We start from the raw sequence: 23,997 nt of genomic DNA on the forward strand, positions 1-23,997 counted from the left end.
TAATATCAAAATTCTCAAGGAAAATATTAGAATAAAATTCTATTAATTACTGACTAGCAAAATTAAGAAATCTGTGCACATATTTTAAGCATCATTTAAAGGTTGGGTGGGCTTCTTTTCATTTTGGTATTTTAATTCATAATTGTTTCTCCACCTAGTACCCCACTAATTGACTCCTGTCATAAAAACTCATAGTTTTATGACTGATACAATAATTTGAGAAGAGGAGTTGGGCTGGATAACTTTTGAAGGATCCCTTCCAAATCAAACTATTCTATGATAATGTCTTTTGATCAATTACATACAAGTAAGACCTGCTAAATAAAACAAAATAAAAATTATGATGAGAGGGGAAAGTGTTTATAAACCTCTGATCATTATGATGTATCTCAGTAGGCCTTAAAATGGCAATATAGACACTTTTAATTATTTTTTTTATTTTGAAATATAAGCCCTATGCTAATCATTCAAAATGTGGTGATCTGCCCCTAATGCTGTGGCTAAGGCCTTTTATCAGAGAAAAATTTTAATATCAATATATGCAACTTCAATTTTTAAAATTAAAATTTAAAAATTTATTTATTATAAATTATAATTTCTGTATTTTTTTTTTAAATTTTGAGATTATTCTATTTGCAATCTTAAAAATCAATAATTCTTTTCTGAAACAAAGTTATCTGGAGTTTACTAAATATTGGCAGATAAAAACTGGTGAGATTTTATAAAATTAAAAAAAAAAAAAAAAAGAAAAAAAGAAAAGGGGAAAGGGGAAAGGGGAAAAAACCCTAAAGCTTTCCTGGTGTTGTTTACTGGTTTGTTTTTTTTTCCATTCTCCCACTACTTAAAGATGTACTTTAGCTGATGTCTATTCTGGCTAATTTTCTATGACTTCTAAAAGCAGTACAGAATATACAATACCATTACCAGTCTGTGAATTCAAATTACACTGTGTGAATATATGTCTTGGTTTAAAAGACAGATGTGTGCCAAGGAAGGCAGGAACCTTCCTGGAATGGAAAGATGACCGCCCACCTCCAAATAATTATAACTTTGAAATTACAAGGCTTCCAGACAAAGATAGGGGTAAAGGAATAACAGTTCTTTACTCGAATATATATATACACATACACATAACAAGACAGCCAAACAACAACAGGAACAACAAAAAGAAGAAAACCCTATTACAGCCCTTTCTCACCTGCCAAGCAATTTCCCCTTCGCTGTAGTTATGACTGAAACTGGCAGGGGGCAGTGTTGGTTCATGTTGGGGCAGAGAGGCTGCAGTACCTCTGTTGCCGTTTCAAGGGGTGCTCTGATGCAAGCGACCCCCCTGGGGGTGATGGCGGCTCAGATGAGAGAGAGGCAAGAAGGGTTGACTCCCCCAGGCATCCATGAGAGTGGTGGTCAGTCTTTGGCACCACCAATGGCAGCCAGTACGTGCTGGGAAGGGAGGTAGGGCTTTATCGCGATGCTGCACTGTACCAAGAAGAGATCCGCTATGCCAAGACACTCTGCCACATCTTTTGTCTCTTGATCTGTGTCCATTCACTATCTCCCTGACAACAAATGGGAAGAAAATTCCCTGAGAAAAAAGAAAAAACATAAACCTAACCCCCAACATTATACTACAGCACAAGCAAACAAACTTGATATTCAATGGATGATTTGTTCTGCAGAATAATTTTTTTCATCAGATCGTCAGAAACATAAGAAATACAAGAAGTAAAATTGCTCATTTGTAAATATTTACAATCATAAGTAGAGAATAAAAAGTGATCTTCATTCTACTTGTAAATGTCCAAAAGCAGTTGGAAAATACGAAAGTTGTCGACCCCACCCCTAATTCCTTATTTAAAAATCAAAATACAAACCTAACAAATATGTGCTTTGAAGTACACAAATTTGAAACATTTATGAACCTACTCATATTCTTCTTTATTAAAAACATCTAAATTCCCTACTTCTTACATTTTCAGAGCACAAAAATCAGAGATTGTAATTGTCATGGTTTAGGAATCTATGGAATGTCATGGTTTAGGAATCATGGTCATGATCTTCAGTTTAGTACTCCCTCTAAAAACCACACGCCATTCCTCCTACCCCTCCCATTGGTGGCACAAAAGGCAAAGATCACGGGTGGAGGTAAGAACAATTTACTGGAAACAGCAATGAGATAAGAAAAGAAACAGTAACAGCAACAATAATAATAACAAAAGATGTAAGAAAATAAATTATTCACATGTAAAAACTCCTTGATAATAGATAATATTGGACATCTCCCTCAGACACATTTTCTTGACCAAAAGTATCCCCTTCACCTCAGAAAAGAGTCCCTAACCCCCATCCCCAGAAAATAATGTCAGGTGGTACAGAATAACCTCTGGGTCCTGGCCCTGCCCCTTCCTGTCTACTGCAAAAATTAACCATGTCCTGGCCAGAAGCAAAATATTATCTACCCCACATTCTATATCATGCCCACATCCTACACCTTTCAACTATACACATGTATCTTATATATATGTATCTACACACAAGCACAGGTACCATTTCCATAGTCAAGGGCCACCCCTCTAAGTTGCCTATTGAGTTCATTTAGTCCATAACTGTGGGTTCTATCCATCCTAGATATTTTCCAGGGCAGAAAGGCTGGTGTGCTGTCGGGGTTTCAGTCTGCATCAGGAGCTCATAACTGCTGGAGCAGTCAGTACTCATTGTCCATGGTAGTTCTCTCAAAATGTGGCAGTGTCATTCAGCAACCAGTGTTATACAATTCAACATTACAGTCTCTTCTCACCCGAAAATCAAATCCCCTTGAGGTACAGATCATGTTTCCTGGTCCCTCTGCATTACCCTCCAAGCTCAGTCAGATTCTTGAGCAAAAATAATGCCAAGGATGGGTTTGCCTTTGCTTGAGGCAGGACTAATCCAAACTGTATTCCCTAATATTTTCTTGTATGCTTCACAGGGACTTTATCCTCTTCTATGGTTCATGGAGGTTTTGATTGGGCAGAGACAGCTCAATTGGTAGAGCCTCGGGTGTTAAATAAACCAGGTGGCCTTAGCTAAATGTAAATCCCAGTGTTTGAAGGTCCCACCACCCATTGCTTTCAACGTGGTTTTTAACAGTCCATTGTACCGTTTGATCTTCCCAGAGGCTGGTGCATGATGTGGAATAAGGTAAAGCTACTCAATACTGTGCTCCCTGGCCTGGCTGTCCAGAAGGTTGCTTTGGAAATGTGTCGTCTTGTCTGACTCAGTTCTCTCAGGAGTTCCAGGTCACCACAGGAGTACCTTTGCAAGGCCCAGGATGGTGTTCCAGGCAGTGGGGTGAGGCACAGGTACTTCTCCAGCCATCCAGTGGTTGTTTATAAGAGCACGTAGCACTTGCCTTGGCAGGCCTGCAGGAGTGTGATGTAACCGATCGGCCAGGCCCCCCTTATTTATATTTTGACCATCATCTACCATACCAGAGAGGCTTTACTTGGCCTGCTTGATCCCAGCATGTTTCCCAGTTATGGATAACCTGGGACATAGAGTCCATGGATAAGCCCATCCCTCGATCACGAGCCCAGCTGGGTGTTGCATCTCTTCCCTGATGACCTGAGGCGTCATGGACCCACTGAGCCAGAAGTAATTCATCCTTTATGTTTCCAGTCCAGATCCTCTTGAGACATTTTAATCTTGGCAGCTCGATCCACCATCCATTGTTGTGATGTCCTTCAGTAGCCTGACTCTTGGGCACGTGTGCACCTCATGATCTGCTTTTGCAGCCAACTTTATACCCAGGCAGTGACATCTTGCCACAGTTCAACAGCTCAGATGGATTTGCCAACTGGTCCTTCTCCATCATTCCAGCCACTCCCATAGAGCTTTTGCCACCATTCACAAGTGTAGAAGTAGAGCACTGGCCACTTCATTCAGCAATATCTAAAGCCAGCTGGACAGCTTTCAGATCTGACTTGATCCACCTTGTCCCTCAGTAGTGTCTGTGACTCACCGCATAGGGCTCCATACAGCCTTCCATTTTCAATTTATCCTTACAATATGGCCAAAAATATCAGTAAAGAGAATGTATCGCTTTTCGTTTTCAGGTAGCTAGTTATATGGTGGGGCTTCCTCAGCACCTGTCATCGTTCCCTCTTCTGATGATGGTAATGATAGCCCAAAATTTTTCCCTTCAGGCCAGTTCATGATTACTTCCAAGATTCCTGGGTGATTGGGCTTTCCTGTTTGAGCTTGCCATGTAATCAGCATGATCCACTTACTCCATGTAGCATCAGTGTCATGATATGTAGAGGGGACTTTCTCCTCAAACATCCAGCCCAGCACTGGCAGTCAGGCTGCCAGAAGGAGCTGTGCTTTGGTGCCAGTCAATTCTGGAGGAGCTCAAACTCAGCTACTTTTTGCCAGAGACTTCCGGAGGGACAATTCTCTGCAGTTGCAGTGTAGAGTATATTTTTTGTATCTTGTCCTGTCCTGACTGGACAGACCAGTAGCAAGGGCTACTGCATGAACAATCTCCTGGTTTTGTCCAAAACCTTGTTGTTGTCCAGGATCCCACCTTAAATCCTTCCTCTGTGTCACAAGATAGAGAGCATTTACAATCTGACTGTAACCGGGAATATGCATCCACCAAAAACCCACAGGGAAAGCCTGTGTTTCTGCCTTGCTGGTTGGTGGGAACATAGCTGCATTTGTTGACCACATCCATTGGAATCTCACAATGTCCATCTTGCCATTTTACTCCTAAAAACTGAATTTCCTGGGGAGGTTCCTTTAGCTTACTTTGCTTAACTGCAAAACTCTCCTTCAGGATTTTTATTATCTTCTGTCCTTTCTCTAAAACTTCCTCTGCTGTGTTGCCCCATACTGTGATATCACCAGTGTACTGCAAGTGTTCTGGAGCCTCACTCTTTTCCAGTGCAGTCTGGGTCAGTCCATAGCAAATAGTGGGGCTGTGTTTCCACCTCTGGGGCAGTTGATTCCAAGTGCACGGCCCTCCAGCTTAAAGCAAACTGTGGCCTGACTAAGTCTCTGCTGCTAAACGAATGGAGAAAGCGCATTAGCAGTGTTGATGGTGGCACCACTTTGCTGCCCTGGGCTCAGTCCATACTGAAGTTCCAGCATGTCCAGCACAGCAGCATTCAGAGGTGGTGTGAATAGTCAGTGCACATTAGATAATACACAAATAACCAATTCACAGAGAAACAGTTGGAACAACTTAACAAAATATGTACACAAACACATATTTAGGAAAAAACTTTTGTGGTGGCCTGTTAACCCCCTAATTCTGTATGTTCCCCCTGTTCCCTCCCTAGCCTTGGCCACTCCCTTGGTTTCTCCTATTTGTTCCCGTACCCCAACGCCGCCCAGGGACTGCCCCTGGGCCCCTGACAAAACCATCCTGCATCCAGAACAAGCTGTCTCTCCACCTCTGAATGTCGTGGGGACAAGGTGTGATTAAAGCCATCTCAAGCCCTCATGAGAGACCCTTCTCTACCTTCTTTACCATCCATTGCATTGTAACGCTGCTGGCTGCTGGAGCCAGATCGCAGGGCTGTCCGAAATGGACTCTGGGGTGCGATTAATCACATGGCCCTAGAAAACCCTTGCTGAGCTTTCTGGTCGCAGCAGCCTGCTAGACAGAGTCTAGCGGTTACAACAAACTTTAAAGGAATATATTTTCAGTCAAATACAAGTTGTCACAAAGCACATAAATTATTCCCTTTTGCTAACCACACAATTATTCTCAGTCTCTAACTACACAATTTTAAATTTATGAAAAAATAGAGAGGAACTTTCAGCTCTTCCCTTTTCAGTTAAGCAATTTATAGACAGATGTGTCCTTCTTCACATGTTCCTCATGATCTCTTTGGTTTTGTCCAGATTTTTCAATAGAGTTAATGATTAGATTTAAAAATGAAAATAAATACACCGTAATACATGCAGGTTATGACTCACCCTTGAAGGTGGATAACAGGTCCTTGTTAATACATCCCTTGGACTTAATACATCACTTGGATGTTAATACATCACTTGGACCTTAATACATCACTTGGACTAGAGTGAAATAACACTGAATGATCAGTGTTTATATACATGTGGCAGGTTTATTTTAGAACAATTTGGTTGCAATGGAATGGAGGTATGTAGCCGTTTTATTTATTATCGAAGTTATATACAATATAAAAGTACAAAGATATCACTTAAGAAAGTAGTGATAATAGGAGAAGAAAGAAAAAAAGAGAAAGAAAGTGTAACAATAGGTAGTGGAGAAGAATGATATCACCACCTATCGCTAACCCGGGCTCCCTGGCTTCTGTGCCGGAGCGCGAGGTGCCGCAATCTTCCAAAAGCATCTCATTAGTGAAGCCACTCGGCAGGACCAGCCACACACTCACACACGTGTGCACACACAAACGCATGGATAGCTTCAGTAATATGGGTCAATGGCAAACAGGCAGGAATGGTCCCTGTACAGAGTTCCATGGACAGAGGTTCATTGCAGCCGCACCATGAAGGAGTCCAGAGGCGAAGACAAAAGGCAATGGAGGGTCCAGGTTTAAATATGGGAGCATGGCGAGCATCAAGGACCAATGATCTGAGGGCATGGGGGCGGTACAAAGGTGGGACTAGGGAATGGGAGCCAATAGGGAAACTCTGGGAGTATGGCGAGGGGCAAGGGCCAATGGGGGGAACATGGAGCGGAGAACTTTCTAGGGCATGGGATATATAAGGTAACAAGGGGGCGGAAGGGCCACAGGCCAACCAGGGAAGCAGAACTGGGGTAGATTACCATTACAGAACAGAGCATCCTGGGAGAAGCTTTTTTTCTCACCGTAACCTGGGAAGAATTCTCTGGTACTAGGGACTGTCTTACCAGAGAACTCTCTTTGTCCCTTGTACCACAGGCCAACTGGCCACCACAACCACCTGTGAATCCAGAAACAAGGCTCGACTCCCAAAATTTATATGTCCATTGGTCAAAATGATGATCGCAGTCTTGATCTGTCAGGGGTAGGGGAAGCACAAACAACGGGTCAATGGGTGAATATATACTGAGGGTCAGGTGGGAATGCCCAGGTACTCCTCTGTGGAGGAGTATTACACTGTCTGTTGCAACACTGTGGATCATGCACAAGAGTCTGGGGGCCCTTTAAGCATCTTTAATAGTCTATAACACCATCTAAGACATGACTGCTGTTTCTTCCACCAATATAGTTGAGACAGTCATGCCCAGTTGGAAGGGACAAACACTGGAATTGGACTGGAATAATAAAAGACAGAATAAAAACAGGACTGAGAGCAAAAGAGTGAAAAACACAGAATAAGCTATTAACCAGATGCTAAGACTATCTGACGCCTTAGAAGTAATCTTTACTTTTTTTTTTTCAACATAAGAGAACAGCTATCAGGAGGATACAGAAAATTATCCAAAAAAGGTTTCAGAACAGCACTAACGCAACTAAAAGCAACACTGATAAATGAATATAAGAACAGACTCAGACTGCAGTTCAAAAGTGGATATCAGTCTAATCATCTAGTGTTATCTTGTCTGTGCTCCACATGTATGCTCACACTTAAACACAATTAGCCAAATGCTCACTTTTAAACATTCGAGATCTCCAAGAAACTTGTTTAGCAATTAGACTGCAGAGAGCAGTTAAGTGCTTCATATATTCAGTATTGAAAACTTACAAAATTCTTGGTTTTGATCACTGTTAAAACTTTCATTGTTTTTCACAGATATACGGCAAATATGCTGAATGGAGAGAGCACTCTAGCCTCCATACACTGTTTATGATTACTGCAGATTTTCTGCCACATGGTAAAGCATTATGATATGGTCAAAACACACATTCACAATTTAACTAGATAAGACAAGGAAAAAGGAGTCACTGTTTACTGTAGTACTGCATTATCCTTTGGTATAGCTCTGTAATTTACAGCCATTTAGTAAGAGCATGAATGAAAGGTTGCTAATCAGATCCTGAGAAGACAACAATCTCTAAGTCTAAATTTAAAGTCTTTTCCTGCTGACAAATAAATAGTGAATCCATACTCTCAGGACTAGGGAAGACATGGCTGGAACATATGAGCAAACAGTCAAGATAGTTTTGAAACAGCTTTGGAACCTCTACAAAGTCCAGAGAAATTCTCTGGACAATAGCATGGTTTATAGTTACTCAAGGTTGCACTAGGTTGATTGCATACGTGACTACACAACTTATAGTGCTATAGCCCAGAAGATGAGTTAGAGTCACTAAGTATATAGCCACAAAACCTATGTTTACTCTCTAGTTGCAATTTAATTTATGGAAATTACTAACAAAAAACACAAAAAAATCAAGAATGAGTCTTCACCCAGACCGTATAATTTGTTATTGCACTAATGGTGCTTTAATGGTTCAGTATTAGTATAATTGCATTGACAGAATTAAACAATATAAAAAAGCCTATATAGACCAACTAAACCGCTGCATTCCTCTTTTTCAGCTGGACAAAAGTTTGTATGTCACTGCCACTCCTCAAGAAACCCACAAACAGCTAATTTTGAAGAGTTACAAGGTTTAAAAATAGCTGAGAGTGGCCATGTTTGTATCAAGAATTTCAGTCTAGTATTGAAAGCTCCCTTTTATGTCCAAACGCTATTTATGTGAACTACCTTTCATGAACATCTTCTTTGATTAAACTCTAATTGCTTTGGTACTTCAAAGTTACATCCCTAACCTAAAATTAATTCATTGTTTATATTCGTTAAGCTCATTGGAAGCCCAGGAGGCTTCATGATCTGTTCTCACCATCTAAACAGAACCATGGAATTATTCACATATGCAGAATTCTTACTAGTGTCTTACCTGATGCATCATTTATTATTATTGAACACCTATGACACTACAACAAATAATAAAGTTTGATTTAAAGTGCACTAGGAGTAACCTTCTCTTCCTCAAGTTAATGTGTCCTTTATAAGACTTTAAAAAAAAAAACCAAAGTATTTTTGTAGGGAATGAAGCATCCTTTTCATTTGTACCAATATTCCAGACAAACAAGGAAAGTAGAAGAAAACAAACAAACAAAAATTTTTATGCCCCCCCAAAAATACAAACTAAATCAAATAAACAAACAAATTTAAAAAAACAACCCCAAAACAAACAAACGAACGAACAAACAAACCTCCACCAACCAACCAACTAAAAATAGCCAACCAAACAAAAAAAGCCCCACAGTAAGAAAGGCAGTATGTCTGCTAGGGAGCAGTGCATGCAAAGCACCTTACTTACATTTTCTTTTCTTCTAAGCATAAAACTAGATATTCTTCTATTTACTGAAGGAAATGGGATCCAAAAATTCCACCAAAAATGTCAGCCAGCAATGCAGAATGATCAAAAATGAAGGCCAATGGCAGAATTCAAGTTACTGCAAAAGCCTGGATGACCAACCTTTTTATCTTAATTAGAAGTGGAGAACCCAGCATAAGCAATAGCAAAATAGCATTCAGAACACAAAAGTGCATAGATTCAAATAAAAGAAAGGAAGAAAAATTGAGGAGATAGTAAGTGTATTTATTTACTCTTATGTTTAAGACAGTTGAGATACAAACTTCCATAATGAGGAGATATCCATGAAAGTATGTGGCTGAACAACAGTATACACTAAAATCTTGGGAAATAACAGCTTCTATTATATGGATTCATTTTCCTAGTCTCATAAATTTCAGACATGATGTCATAGGCAGATCAATGAAAGATGCATAGAATTAACATTTTCCAAAAATGCGATCTGAACTATCCTTTTATTTCTCTGTCCATGTAAGGCTGCTATATTAATTGGGTAAACATGTCTGTACAAATATCAATTCAAAATACTTATTCAGAATATTTTTCATATTGGTTACATTTCCCATTTGTAAAGCTTTATGGTCAAACATTAACAAACACTTTCAAAATCAGCGTGCAACATATCCTACCATTTGTGATTTGAAAACACTGGCTGAGGGAATAATGTCTCAAGTTGCTTGTGAATGTGCTTAGAATGGTAAGACCTCTTGCTTCTCTAATACCAAAGTTTAATCAAACAAAGCTCACCAACTCTTAATAGTAACCAAAGAAACATTGTTAATACTCTCTAGCAAATGTGAATAAAAATGTAACCACATCCATATTCAGAAATAGTTACTGCAGAAGCATTATCCAGTCTCTGAGTCCTGTGTCTCTCCAGGAATATGTAGGGTTGGTATTCACATATTTGACAAATACAGTATGTAAAAATATCAAAACAGTCTAAAAAGCATGATAGAGGAGCAAGAAGGAAACATCTTACCCTGCACAAGTTTTCACAGGAGGAAGCTTCTAAAATCTGAAAGAAAAAAAAGACAGCAGGAAGAATTTGAGTACAATTATCTTCATTACAAGAAGACAACATTTTAAGTGCTTATTAACAACTGTAATGTTGCTAAGGAAAATACCTTATTATATCACTTTCTAAACAACATGTCATTATCAAGTAAGGCTTAAGAGACAACACATTTCACACCATGATGAACATTTCTTTGTACAAAATATTTCACGCAGCATGATTCCAAGGCAGACACAGATGCTACAAAAAATGGAAGAGAAAAAAGGGAACAAATGCAATCTCAAAAGAGGAATCATTCTGCAGTCTTGGGTAATGAACTTCAGGGTCACCAGGAGCCCTGTTGATTGACTTAGCCTCCAAGATCTAACTTCTCCATTGAGGCCCGAGCAGTCTTTGAGCTGCTTGTTAGGAAGGACACAACGTGACAACAGTAGCAGAAAAAACCACAGAAACCATGCTTCCAAGACTACTTGACAAAGAATTTAGCTTAAAGATCTGAGGTACCGGCTATTGTATTAATTTGTTTAAGGATGTATCTCACACATTTCTTAAACTGTAAGGTTTTTCCCAAAACTTTGTCTGCCAATAGGCTTTAAAAATGCTTCTAACACACCTAAACTAGTTGAATGGAGAACTGTATACTAGAAAAGTGAACTTTCAAGCTTAGTCTGGAAATGTACACCAAGGATCTGTACTCAACTCTCTTGCTGTATCACATAACCAATTTGTGTGAAATAACTGCAAGTCTGTAGTAGAAATGTCTACATCTCTATGTGGAGAGCTCAAGTCCAGATAAATATATGCATGGATGAACTACTCTGCTTACTGAAGCTTTTATGAGATGTTGCCCGTCTCTAGCACAGGTCAATATAAAAGCAGATGAAGGACTCCTCTAATTGTGTACAAGCACGCCTATGTCCACTCTATAGTTGTATATAAGTAAAAACGAAGGAATAATCCTGCATCCTAATATCTGAGATGATACCAAACACTTGGTACTGCTGGATTAAGGCCTTTAATCTCAGTCTATACAATAGCAGCAATTTTTCACTCCAATTGAGAAAAAAGAATGAAGAACAGAAAGACGTGTAAGGAAGGGAGATGTCCTACATATGACCAGACTCCTTGAACTCTTTCTTTCTCCACTTGGGGTTATATCTGAATGAAGTGTAAAAAATTACAACCTAACCTAAAGTATCTGTTTAACTCTTTGGAACACTTAAAAATTATATTTCTCTAAGACATAAGACAGTAGATAAAATTATAAATACAAACTTTCTTCAATTACACTACTGAAGACAAGCTAAAAAAGATATGTGTATTTATTTAAGCTTGCAAACTATTCTGGAGGTACGAATGAAACACAGGCTGTAATCTAGTTATTTTTTGATAAATGGCAGTAATAGGAAATGCGCCTTATTTATTATTAAATATACATGGTCTTGAAATCTTTGATAATAAAAGATCTGTTAAATGAAATTTGTTCTACTAATTATATCACCTATGCAAAAACCACTAATGTTTAAGAGGAAATTATGAATTCTTCCTGGATTTGGGGATTTTTTTTGACTAAAGTTTCTTTTTTTTTTTTTTTCTGAAATAACTTTTATGAGAAGCTCTTGTGATCAAGATGGGCCGGTTGTTAAAAGACAAGCAGTATACTTTGCCAAAAAAATTACAAATTTGTGATAAGCAACACTTAAGTTATAGAGAGATATAGAGAGACAAGTTATGAATACTCCATATCCCAGAAAAAGCCTGTGAGAACTTTACTTTTTGTTATCGTCAGTTCTCTCTGAAGGAAACTGTTTCAAGGAAAATAAATCTCTCAGTCATCTCATTGCAGAACAGAAATCTTCAAAGCTTCCAAGTTTACATAGAAAACCAGAACCCTTGTTTTCCAGCCAACCTTATTAAGAAGAAAGCTGATGAAAGAGAACATAGTTGATCTGAAACATTCTGACAACTCTATATGTAATAGTTTAGCATTTGACTGCACTGTCATAAAACAGTCAGCAAAGAACTTTGATATTTATCTTTATCTATAACTTGAGTTTAAGCACTTATCTATGTTCTGTAAAACTTCATAGCAGCAGATATTTCAAAGTGTTATATATATATGTTTTATGCTTTGGAAAGAGACTTTCTAAGAAAGCAGTTACAAATGCTTAGAAATTACTTCAAAAACTGGTAGTTAACAAATGGTAACTTGATATAAAAATTTGGGCTCAAGTGTATACTTGTGGTCTTGAAGAGCAATTAAGCACTATTTCCTACATATGGGAACCAGGCCTGAGTATATGATGAAATCAGCTTAGATTCCATCAAATTCAGTTACAAAATAGAAGAAAGATGAGCTGAGGTGTTGCTGCCTGCTCTGAGCTTCCCCTCCCCCTCCCAAAGACACATGCTCCTGCCCATGTGCTCCGAGCTCCTTTGTTCTAAGCGCGGGCAAAACCAAATGTAACTCAGACTCTTTAGCAGTGTCTGATTGGCCGGTCACCCCAGGTCCACCCCCAGTCCTCCCCTTTCCCCTTCTCCCAATAAAAGATGGTCGAGGGGAGGCTCCGCTCTCTCTCAGCTCAGCTACTTTCCTGTGAACATCTCTGGTTGTCTGTCTCATTTGAAAGCTTCTAACTGCAGGGAATTGAGAGAGCAGGGAGCTCTATTTCTCCCTCTTTGCTTCTGCTGATGGTATTTGCTCTGCAGCTGATTCAGGTACCGATTGTAGAGCTACTAAAGTGCTAGATCGCCCTTGCTACCTCTCAAGGCTGCTCGAGGCTTTCTAAGGCATTGAAATACAAGCGCTAGCCGGTATAAAGCTGAAAAGATACCTTCCACATTTGGCACCCAATGTGCTATCTCTGAACTCCGGTTCTGAGAGACTTTCAGGGTGTCCCAGCAGCTGTGTCTGCTGGAGTTAGCTCTGCACGTCCTGCTGTGCCAGCTCTGTGCGGCGAGCTGTTCCTTTTTGTGTAACATCGAGCCCAGAGCCACAGCCTGTACCCTCCTCCATACCACGTGGCGAGGGAACGGCTGGTAAGCAGAAGACCCTTCTCGCATGTTTTTTTCTCCAGACCTGCTTTCCTGTGGTAAAATCCAGAATTCTGGTGAGTATTTCCCCGCTGCTTTAGGGGCTCCTGTCTTAAGCTGGTGCCGGCGTAAACTTTCTCTTTTTTTTTCCTCCTTTTTGGCGAGTAAGGGTTTGAGGTTTAGTGCTGCATTCGTAATGGGATCTGAAGTTTCTGCACACCATAGAGAAATATACCACCAAGTTCAAAGCTACCTTTCTTTAACTGGGCATAAATACCCTAAAAATCTAGTTCAATCTTTTGTACAATGGCTTTTTCAGTACTTTCCTAATCTGACCTCCGAAGACGTAAGATCTGCTGAATTTTGGGATAAGGTGAGGAGAAAACTCTCCTCTCTTAGGCGTGCAGGAGACGAAACAGTTTCAAAATTCTTTCCTCTCCTGTTACTAAGTTATACTTTGCCGGACAAAAAAGCAGTACATGAAAAGCCACTGCAAAAACCCTCTTTTAATTCCCTTACACCCTCTTCCAACCCATGTGTCCTGGACCCCTCTTCCCCTACCCTGGAAAACACAGCTAGAGCAGACTGCTTTTCAGCTCAGAACAGCCATCGTCCTCCTGGCTCACCCGTGTTTCCTCAGCACCCTGCCTTGGATGGGAATCCGGAGCCCGTCCCAGGACCTTCCCAACCCCTCTTCTCCACTCCCTTTTCCCCAGTTTCTAGCCCTCATGTGTCAAGCGTGCGTAAAAACCCCTTCTCCCCCGATCTCTTTGTTTCCAGGGACAGCCATTGCCATGTGCTCGCAGCCCGGGAAAAAACCCCTCCTCCCAACCTCTTTTCTCCGAGTTTGTTTGTCTCCAATAATGGCAGATGCAATGTTCCTTCCTCTCCAAACTACACCTCCCACAATCCCTTTCTCCCCCACTCTACAAATCCCTTCTTGTCCCCATCCCCTCCCACTCCTGTGTCACAACCTGACCCTGCCCCTAACCCCGCCCCCACAGCATCGTGTTTCACCCCTCCCTCTGTGCCCTCCCATTGCTCAAGTACCGCCCCTGCCTCCCACAGCCCCGCCCCCAACCCCTCCCCTCCTCTGGCCGTGTCCCCGCCTCCACTCCCCGCCCCTGCCCCTTCACTCCCCGCCCCTGCCCCTCCACTCCCCGCCCCTGCTTCCCATTGTCCCGCCCCAGGTTCCCACAATTCTGTGACTGCCCCTCTAAATGCGGGAACACATGGCTACCAGGAAGTAAACTCCAACTGTTACTGTCTCTTGTACTAGCAATGGAGGTAACCCTGACTGGAAACCCTTTCCTTATTCTAATATTAAGGATTTGTGCAAAGCAATTAAGGAGTTTGGAATGCAGAGTAATTATTTTAAGAGCCTTTTAAGTGCTACTTTTGCAACTCACTTACTTATACCTCATGATTTACTTACATTAATGCAAACTCTTCTCACACCTGGTGATTTTATGATGTGGAAAAAGCAATGGAAAATAATTTTATCTGATTTATTAAAAATTTTGTGGCAAACTCCAGATAATTACCTGGATTTTGAAAACAATTATATCACATTAGACCTTTTATCTGGTGACAATAATATGGCAAATCCTCAAAAACAAGCAATGCTTATCCCTCATCCAGTTCTTACTGAAATCACATGTGCTGCTGAAAAGGCCTTAACATTATTACCATCTCAAACTCCTCATTATACCACCATCAAGCAATTGCCAAATGAAAATATTATTCACTTTTATAACCGTTTGGGCGAAGCTGTCTCTTCCCAGGTCCCTAATCCTGACCTCCAACAAGCGCTCCTACTCGAACTTCTCCAAGTTAATACGAATGATACTTGCAAACAAGTCATTCTCACTTTCCCTCGGCATCCTCCTCCTACTGTTGAATCCATCCTTGAAGTCTGTACAAAGAAGGTGCAGCTGAACACAGCTGCTCCCTTTTTGAAAAAAGTGGGGGGAGGCTGTAGAGAATGTTACGGGTACAGGAGAAACTCAATCACGTAGTAAGTTCGTATGCTATCGTTGTCAGAAAAAGGGACATGTAGCTCACAATTGCACAGCAATTATAGCTGCTGATAAAAACTCTTCAAATACTGTTTCCCCAGGTCAACAGCAGGGAAACTAGTGACCCAACGCATCCTAACAGCTCCGCGTTCAGACATAAATAGGGTGCAGACAAAGCAACTTGGACTTCTGGACTCAGGTTTAAGGTAACCTGTGATAATGCACACCATTTAAACAACAACAAACAGACTGTAATACCCATCTCATTCCAGAATGTGGACCACATGCCAGAATTTACATACCTTTTTGTTATTGGGGACACTCGGGAAACGCCTGCTGGGATAGGGGTTACACCCACACTCATGAAAGTGGATCAGAACGGGTGTTCTAACCTAATTGTACAATGTATATATCCACTGTACTTTATGCCAAAGGGTCAAGTCATTGCACAGGCCATTCCACTGCCCAAATACCTGCCCACAGATGGTCATATCCCAGCCATCTGTTGGACTGAGGTTTTGGGAAACGATAAACCTCTAATAGAATGTAAGCTCTGTTACAAATCACATAAAATTGGTATAATGGGAATGATAGACACAGGTGCTGATGTGTCTGTCATTCCATTTGATAAGTGGCCTACACAATGGGAATTGCAATCTCAGGGCATCATGCAAGGGATTGGAGGTACCCAAATTGCAAAGCAATCCAAACACACCATCCAAATTGAAGGTCCTGAAGGACAAAGAGCGACACTTCGTCCGTATGTCCTAGACACCAAATTCACCCTGTGGGGAAGGGATGCCATGTCTCAGTGGGAACAAAAATTGATATCACCCCTAGACATCAAAATTTTCCCTTGCAGGCCACTGGAGCAGAGTGCCATTCACAGAAATTAACTTGGAAAACAGATGAACCAGTGTGGGTTAACCAGTGGTCGCTAAAAAAAGAAAACTTAGAGGCACTCAAAACATTAGTAGCTGAACAATTGGCTAAAGGAAATATTGTACCAACTAACAGCCCTTGGAATACACCCGTGTTTGTAATACAAAAACCGGGAAAGGAAAAATACAGGCTACTCCAATATCTTAGAGAAGTTAATAAGGTTATGGAAGACATGGGACCCCTTCAACCAGGTATGCCATCACCTTCAATGCTCCCACAACATTGGCATTTAGCTGTTCTTGACATTAAAGATTGCTTCTTTCATATTCCACTCCACCCTGCAGATGCCCCTCGATTTGCATTTTCTGTACCATCTCTTAATCATGAAACTCCCATGGAACGTTATCATTGGCTTGTGCTTCCCCAAGGTATGAAAAATTCCCCAACTCTCTGCCAAGAGTGTATTGCTAAAATTCTCCCATCCGTGCCAAAGCAGAGAAAGCCATCATCCTACATTACATGGATGATGTGCTGGTGTGTGCTCCCAATAATCAGTATCTCGAGCAGACACTTAACATGGTGATTGAGGCCCTAGAGGCCAAGGGCTTTGAATTACAACCTGAAAAAATGCAGAGAACAAGCCCTTGGAAATACCTCGGACTCAAAATCACAGAAACCTCTATCACCCCAACACCTGTCACCATTAATAATAACCCAAAAACACTAGAGGAAGTGCAACAGATCTGTGGGACACTGAAGTATTTAAGGTCCTGGTTAGGACTCACCACAGAGAATGTAGCTCCTATTGCAAACCTGTTAAAAGGGAAAGGCGGTCCAGCATCCCCTAGATCCCTGACAGAAGAGGCAAGGCAGTCTCTCAAAAAGATAAAAGAGCTCATTTCCACCAGACAAGCACACAGGTATCAGCCCTCCCTACCCTTTAAGCTTGTCATTCTAGGGAAGGTACCACGCTTTCACGGCCTCATATTTCAGTGGGACAAAGAGCAAAAGGAGCCTCTCATCATAATTGAATGGGTATTCCTTCCACTCCAACCGCCTAAGACCATCACACAGCCACAAGAACTAATGGCAAAAATTATCATGAAGAGTAGAGCAAGGCTCCACACCCTGACAGGATGTGACTTTGCATGCATCTACTTACCTGTAACAACTGACGCATTAGATCACCTACTTCAAAATAATATAAATTTACAATTTGCATTAGATAGTTACTCAGGCCAAATCTCCAGTCATTACCCAAAACATGACATGTTTAATCTGCCATTCTCTTTCATCCCTCGAGAGATTCAAAGTAGAAAACCCCTCAATGCGATTACCGTTTTTACCGATGCTTCAGGGAAAAGTAAAAAGTCCGTGGTCACATGGAAAAATCCAAAGACGCAAAAGTGGGAATCTGACATCAACGCAATCCAGGGATCACCACAAGTAGCTGAATTAGGAGCTGTTGTTAGAGCATTTGAGAGGTTCAAAGAACCCTTTAATTTGGTCACAGACTCAGCATATGTAGCTGGAGTAACTTAGAGCTGAGCATGCTCTCCTAAAAGAAATCTCAAACAAAAAAATTTATGATTTGCTCTCAAAATTAATTTATCTGGTTTCCCACAGAGAGCATCCCTATTTTGTTATGCATGTGAGGTCACATACAAATCTGCCAGGATTTATTGCAGAAGGTAATCATAGAGCTGATGCTCTGGCTATGCCAGCAGACATAGTTCTATCAGCCGATTTACCAAAGCTCCCCCAAGTTTTTGAACAAGCAAAATTGAGCCATGACATGTACCATCAAAATATTCCTGCTCTTATCCGCATGTTCCATCTGTCGCGGACACAGGCAAAAGCAATAGTGGCAACATGTCCCAACTGCCAGAAGCTACAGCTTCCATCACTGGGCATGGGGGTCAATCCCAGAGGCATTAATAGCGGTGAAGTGTGGCAGATGGACGTCACACATTTCCCTGAATTTGGGAGATTAAAATACGTTCATGTTTCTATTGATACCTTCTCTGGTGCTATGTATGCCTCTGCACATGCAGGTGAAAAGGCTAAGGATGTTGAAAAACATCTTGTCCAAGCTTTTGCTGTGCTCGGTATACCTGAGGGGATAAAAACTGATAACGGACCTGCCTACACCTCTCAGGAGTTTAAAAACTTCCGTCAGCAGTGGGGATTTTGACATGTTACAGGTATTCCTCACTCCCCAACTGGAAAAGGCATTGTTGAATGTGCCCATCAAACCCTCAAGCGAATGCTGCTACAACACTCAGGGACCACCAAACTCAACTCACCTGTCCTCAGACTCAGCAAAGCACTGTTTACCATAAACTTCCTGAATGGCACCTTTGAGGATCCAAACCCTCTCATTTACCATCATTTCCAGAACACCGGGAGACAGAAACTGAAGGAAAATCCAGAAGTCCTGATCCGGGACCCAGAGACTCAAAAAATCCAAGGACCATACAAACTTGTTACTTGGGGACATGGGTATGCCAGTGTATCTACCCCTCAAGGACTGAGATGGATCCCAGGGAAGTGGGTAAAACCTTATGTCACTTCCTGAAAAGTTAAGGAGGTTAAAACTGCCTCCTGGAAGAGATGCCGTAAAAAGAACCCTGATTTTACACCTTCATGTGCAAAATTTGCACCCCTACTGCAGATTTTGATGTTAATCCCTTAAGTTAAGTTGCACTGTTTTGCACTCAGGTTTTGCACTGTATTTTGAAATCTTCGTCCTGATACTCCATACCATAGATGTCCTGACTAAACCCCTGAGTTTTGACTGGGGAACTAGTTTAAAGGCATCCTAGGTACAGTCAAGTTGTAGGGACGATAGATTCCAATTATATTTTGCACTGTTGTTTTGTTACTGTTCTATGCACTTTTAAGTTACTAAGAGTTACAACCCAGCTTTAAAGAAAAAAAAAATAGGGAATTGTTGCTGCCTGCTCTGAGCTTCCCCTCCCCCTCCCAAAGACACGTGCTCCTGCCCATGTGCTCTGAGCTCCTTTGTTCTAAGCGCGGGCAAAGCCAAATGTAACTCAGACTCTTTAGCAGTGTCTGATTGGCCGCTCACCCCGGGTCCGCCCCCAGTCCTCCCCTTTCCCCTTCTCCGAATAAAAGATGGTCGAGGGGAGGCTCCGCTCTCTCTCAGCTCAGCTACTTTCCTGTGAACATCTCTGGTTGTCTGTCTCATTTGAAAGCTTCTAACTGCAGGGAATTGAGCGAGCAGAGAGCTATATTTCTCCCTCTTTGCTTCTGCTGATGGTATTTGCTCTGCAGCTGATACAGGTACTGATTTTAGAGCTACTAAAGTGCTAGATCGCCCTTGCTACCTCTCAAGGCTGCTCGAGGCTTTCTAAGGCATTGAAATACAAGCGCTAGCCGGTATAAAGCTGAAAAGATACCTTCCACACTGAGGGAAAAAGGCTGGTTTTGTAAAGCCCAGTTGCTCTGTGTTTACTTTACAAACTGACTGCCTTGAAGTGGTTCTTGATAGGTCTCAAAGCTGCACAAATAAAAGACGTTAAGCTTTCAAAGCAACAGAATCTAATTGAAGGAAAGACTTGAAATCCATAATGTGAACTATTGCAGCAAGAAATCATCCATTAATGGCTGACCTAAGTGGCAGAACAAAATTTTATGTAAATTCAGTTCTGTTATTTTTAGAATGAGCCCTCCACCAGTGTGCATAAGCCTTAAGGGCAGTATTAAGAAAAAGCCACCTAGTGCTTTAGAGATATCTTTTCATAGTCTTTACATGTAGGACAACAAAGCAATGCACAGAAGGAGACTAACTTATTCATGTTTTTCAAAGAGCTGTTTTTTAAAAGAAACAAATTGTGTTTCTCACATCTCCCACTGAAACAAACAATAAGAACAGTTTACAATCTCAATAAGTAATATTTATTCCCTGTAGGTACATTGGAAACTTCAAAAGACCATGAGAAAATATGTGGCATAATCACAATTGGAAGGGATTTTATAAGATACAGAAGACACAGCATGCTACCTACCACCAGTCAACATCCAGTTACATTTTCAGAAGTTAGCCAGTGTTTGCACCTAAGTAGAGACGAGTAGTATCCTAGAACATCCAAAAAATCTTTCTTTGATAATCTGTTTGCAGATTAAATGAAAAATTATCTGTGCACCATTTTTAGTGCAAAAAATGGTGAATAGACATCAAAATTCCTCTTTTTAACTTCTAGAGCTGTAAAACTTAACTTAGATGTAAGCAGATAGTTGCTTGTCTGTAGACGTGTGTAGGATCCTGACCTATGCTCTTAGTGTAGGCAAAATCTCACTATTATAAATGATTCTAAACTACAAAACGGAATGATTGGATTTTCAAATTATAATCAAAATGTAACTTCAAATAATAAATCAATCAAGTTACAAGTACTCTGAGTCAAACTCACCAAGTAGTGCAGTTGCCAAAAGGACAAGTCCTCTTAAGGTTGATACAGTTGATATTAGTTCTTTAACTAACACATGGTGGAATCATGAGACACACTATCCCACCTAGTTTTAAGGGATTGTCATTAAAGCAAGTCAGTCAAACCTTGTGAAAAGTTTAAGATGCAAAGGAAATTAGCTGATTATCAGACATCATAGTGAAGTTTTTTCCAAGTTTTCTGTGAGTAAAACAATACCTTACAACCTCCTTTTCAATTCAGACCTAAGAACACAAATCCTAAAGGGAGTCTGCAACTTTCATTTGCTCTCATAATTCGTATTTTCTGGCAATATTAGGTGGAGACTCCAGTTAAAGGTGTACACCTTAATATTTATGCCTTAAATTCCACATGCAAAACTGAAAACTCAGCTTTAGGTTTTGAGGAGGAAAATACAGAATATTTTTAAGGTCTGAGCCCTTCAGCCTGAGTGATCTTTGTACCCATTTGTCACAGGACTGCAGTCAAAATGACTGGTTGCAGGTGGCAAACATGGTTGCCAGCCTCCAGGATGGTGATCAGCTTAAATGGCCCCCAATTGCAATTTCTGTTATAGTTACACCACGTCAACATGTCAGAGACAGAAGTACTAATTTCACGTAAAGAAAATCCTACAAAGTTACCTATAAATTTCACTAGAGTGTTTTGTCTTTTATGAAGACTCCAAAGATCCTTGATGGTCATATTCTTTTCTCCTATGGTCATTTTTTTTAGTAAATTCTCACAATTTTTCCTTGGCTTTCCCCTAAAATTTTCTTCTTCAGTTTAGCGGGTTGGGCTGCATTTTTTCGTATGAGAGGCAAGTTACATTTTCCTCATCATTTGTCTTAAGTTATTATGAGCATATCATATGGCTGAAAACTTTCTGTTTCAAGTATATTATATACATTTTCCCTACTATGGAGAAAAGACACACACGCATGTGAGAACTGTATATGGAATTGCAACAGATTTTTCAAAGTAACTAATGTCCACAATGCCCAATGCACATCAATGAAATCATGAGTTTCTCAGAAAAATGTTTCGTATTTTCTACAGAAATCAGCATGCTATGGATATATAAGAATATCAGATAAAGGATATACTGCAAAAAATATGCACAGATAATAGTGCAGAGATGCAATTTAGGCTTCAAGGGAACATTGTCCTATATATCTTCTCTTAGACGTAATGATGTCCCAAACATCAGGGCTCTCCAGTTGTAGACTTCATGGCAGTTCTGATGAATATTCTGTCTGGAAGAAAACTTTTCATTTGATGCATGTGGCAGTATCAGTCATAAGTACATAACTACAAAACTTAGGAAACAGTTAAAGAATGGACCAAAGGTGTAATTAACAATGATATGCAACTTTATGATGTGTGTGACCTAGCTTTCTAGACTAATAATTGAATTTGATTTTTTTTAAACTAGCAGTCCAAAGGAAATCAGAAGTGAAATAGCTCCCTTTCTCACATGTATGAGAGAATATATAAATATATATATAATATATACACAGTACAGATGCTAATTTTGTGACAATATATTCTTTTCTTCTTTCTTCTTTATTTCTGATGACTGTTTTTTCATTAAATACATGTTAGGGTAGTTATTAGGAGCATTACAGTAAAAGACATTGCTACTTGCCAGGAGTCTATGTATCACATGCCCTGAATTGGCAGTTATCACTCTACTGATGTAATCAAACATCACTAGGAAATATTTATGTGCCTGATTCTGTTGTACTCAGTTGTGTCAGTCACAGATTCTCATATAAAAGGAATCTGCTGTCTCAGTTGCTCTTGAGAGATCACTAGCATTTAGAACAGAAAATTCTTGATTACTTTATTGATCTTTCTTCCTAGGTTTTCCAAGGTACATGTTATTAAAAGCTTAGCTCTAATTTTATTGAAGTTAATGGAAGACAGTTCTAAATTGAAAGATAGGCTGAATCCTAAACCATGGCTTTAAAGCCTGTTTCTTTCTGTAGCTAGGGGAAAATCATTCCATCAACTGTAAACATTGACACTACTTTTATAAAAGATCTATTGTGACAGTTGGAATATTTTGACCAGTTTGCAAATCACCATTCCATTGGTGTCCAATAGGTAGTCATCAGCTTGTGAAAATTCCTCTCCCTTCTTTAAATCTAGCCCTGTTTAATATTTGTGTTTATGTTGTGATGCTTCTGACTGAATAAAAAGGTACAAATTCTTCACCATATATGCTTGTCAGATCATGCACCACACATGTTATTACTATATATGAAGTATATACTGAAGTGACCATCAGTTTATGCCTCAGTTACTCCTCTCCATTTTTGATACATGAAACTTAATCCCACCTAGCTTTTTCACATTACTCTAGCTGTGTATAAAATGTAGTAAGTATTTGCAGCTTTCCATGTTTTTAAGCCCTTTCACTATTTCGCACAGTATATGTTTACACACATATTAAAAAATACAGCCATGAGCGTGTATGTAAAATAATAAGTATGAAAATTCTTTGACTGCTGCTATGCTAGATTGCTGTATGCCTCACTATGTCTATTTCACTAATAGAAATACTGTCCTGTACTCAGGCAGTACAGTGTTATTAGAAATCACAACACAATAAATTGCCTGTTGGCTGAAAAAGAACTACAACATAAAGAATCACATTTAAAAAAAAAAGATCCATGAAATGGGAAGTTATGAAATTAAAAATATCCTCAAAGAAAAGCCCCAAAGGGATGGTCTCTTAAAAAAGAAGTTAAGGACATTTGATTGAGATTGTAGCTGCGGCAGGTAGAGTGCTCCAGAATTGCTACCTAAGTTTCCAATTCAGATAGAGGTTTCAGTTTGTAGCTGTTGAACAATAACAGAGAAGGGTAAACGTTGTTGGTTTTTTTCTCTTCTAGTGACTGAATTGAAATGTTCTGTAATCACTAGGTTACAGATCCTCAGTTATTGCAAACAGCAAAGCTACACTGACAAAAGAATTACACCATATTATTAGCAAAAGATGTAGGTCATATTGAATCACAAAATGCATAATGTTTGCAAATTTATACCATGTAGCTTTATATAAGCATGATTATACACAAATTCAGATTCTTATCAGGCTCTTGACACACAGATTATGAAAACAGAAGACTTTCTGACAACACAGCGGAGTTACTTATATTCTGATGAGTTTCTAACTAGCCTGTAAACAAGAAACTTATGTGGAGTTAACAAGTTATGTTGTTCTTAGTTGAACAAATCTTTAATCT

The 23,997-nt window shown here is 40.0% G+C and overlaps 1 long non-coding RNA gene across 1 annotated transcript in view; it reads right to left on the minus strand.

Annotated features, from left to right (window-relative positions):
* Positions 1–10,232: 10,232 nt before the first annotated feature.
* Positions 10,233–23,997, minus strand: part of LOC309585509 — a 58,177-nt gene continuing 44,412 nt past the window's right edge. The window contains exon 3 of the long non-coding RNA XR_014227318.1: positions 10,233–10,359. This is a non-coding gene — a long non-coding RNA (uncharacterized lncRNA). The remainder of the gene's footprint in view (positions 10,360–23,997) is intronic.

This window comes from Coloeus monedula (assembly GCF_965178545.1).
Source record: "Coloeus monedula genome assembly, chromosome: Z".
Lineage (NCBI taxonomy): Eukaryota > Metazoa > Chordata > Aves > Passeriformes > Corvidae > Coloeus > Coloeus monedula.